General features: G+C 60.5%; 1 non-coding gene across 1 annotated transcript; it reads left to right on the plus strand.

The window, feature by feature from the left end:
• Positions 1 to 104: 104 nt before the first annotated feature.
• Positions 105 to 223, plus strand: LOC116217841. The gene has a single exon (XR_004162553.1). It is a non-coding gene; the product is annotated as a 5S ribosomal RNA (ribosomal RNA).
• The last annotated feature ends 293 nt before the right edge of the window (positions 224 to 516 follow it).

The following is a 516-nucleotide window of genomic DNA, read 5'->3' on the forward strand; positions in this document are numbered from 1 at the left end:
GTTGTGGTTGGCCGGCTTTGGGGCTGTGGCCCTTGTTTTCCCATGGTGGCGGGCGGTGGCGGTGGCGTGCAGCTGGCAAGAGGGCCGGAGCAGGAGCACGCAGCGTCTACGGCCATCCCACCCTGGCAACGCCCGATCTCGTCCGATCTCGGAAGCTAAGCAGGGTCGGGCCTGGTTAGTACTTGGATGGGAGACCTCCTGGGAATACCGGGTGCTGTAGGCTTTTGCTGACGGGCTTTTGTTGCCCTCCGCTCCCGCGCCGGCGGGCTGGCCGCGGGAGGCGTGAGCTTTTGTGTTTGGGGACAGCGTTCCGATATGCTGTTTGTAGTCCCTACTGAGTTAGTGTCAATTTGGCCTTTTCTTCCTTGCCTCACTTCTTGATTCGCTCCTCTCCTTTTCCCTTCTTCTCTCCACTGTCTCGTCTGGCTTTGCCTTCCATCACTGCAGCAGGCGCTTGTCTAATAGCCCACGTGTGCCTGCAGGACCTGCCATGCTCTGGAGTGCCCACTGCCGGAT

Source organism: Meleagris gallopavo, unplaced genomic scaffold, assembly GCF_000146605.3.
Source record: "Meleagris gallopavo isolate NT-WF06-2002-E0010 breed Aviagen turkey brand Nicholas breeding stock unplaced genomic scaffold, Turkey_5.1 ChrUn_random_7180001997520, whole genome shotgun sequence".
In the NCBI taxonomy this organism is placed as follows: domain Eukaryota; kingdom Metazoa; phylum Chordata; class Aves; order Galliformes; family Phasianidae; genus Meleagris; species Meleagris gallopavo.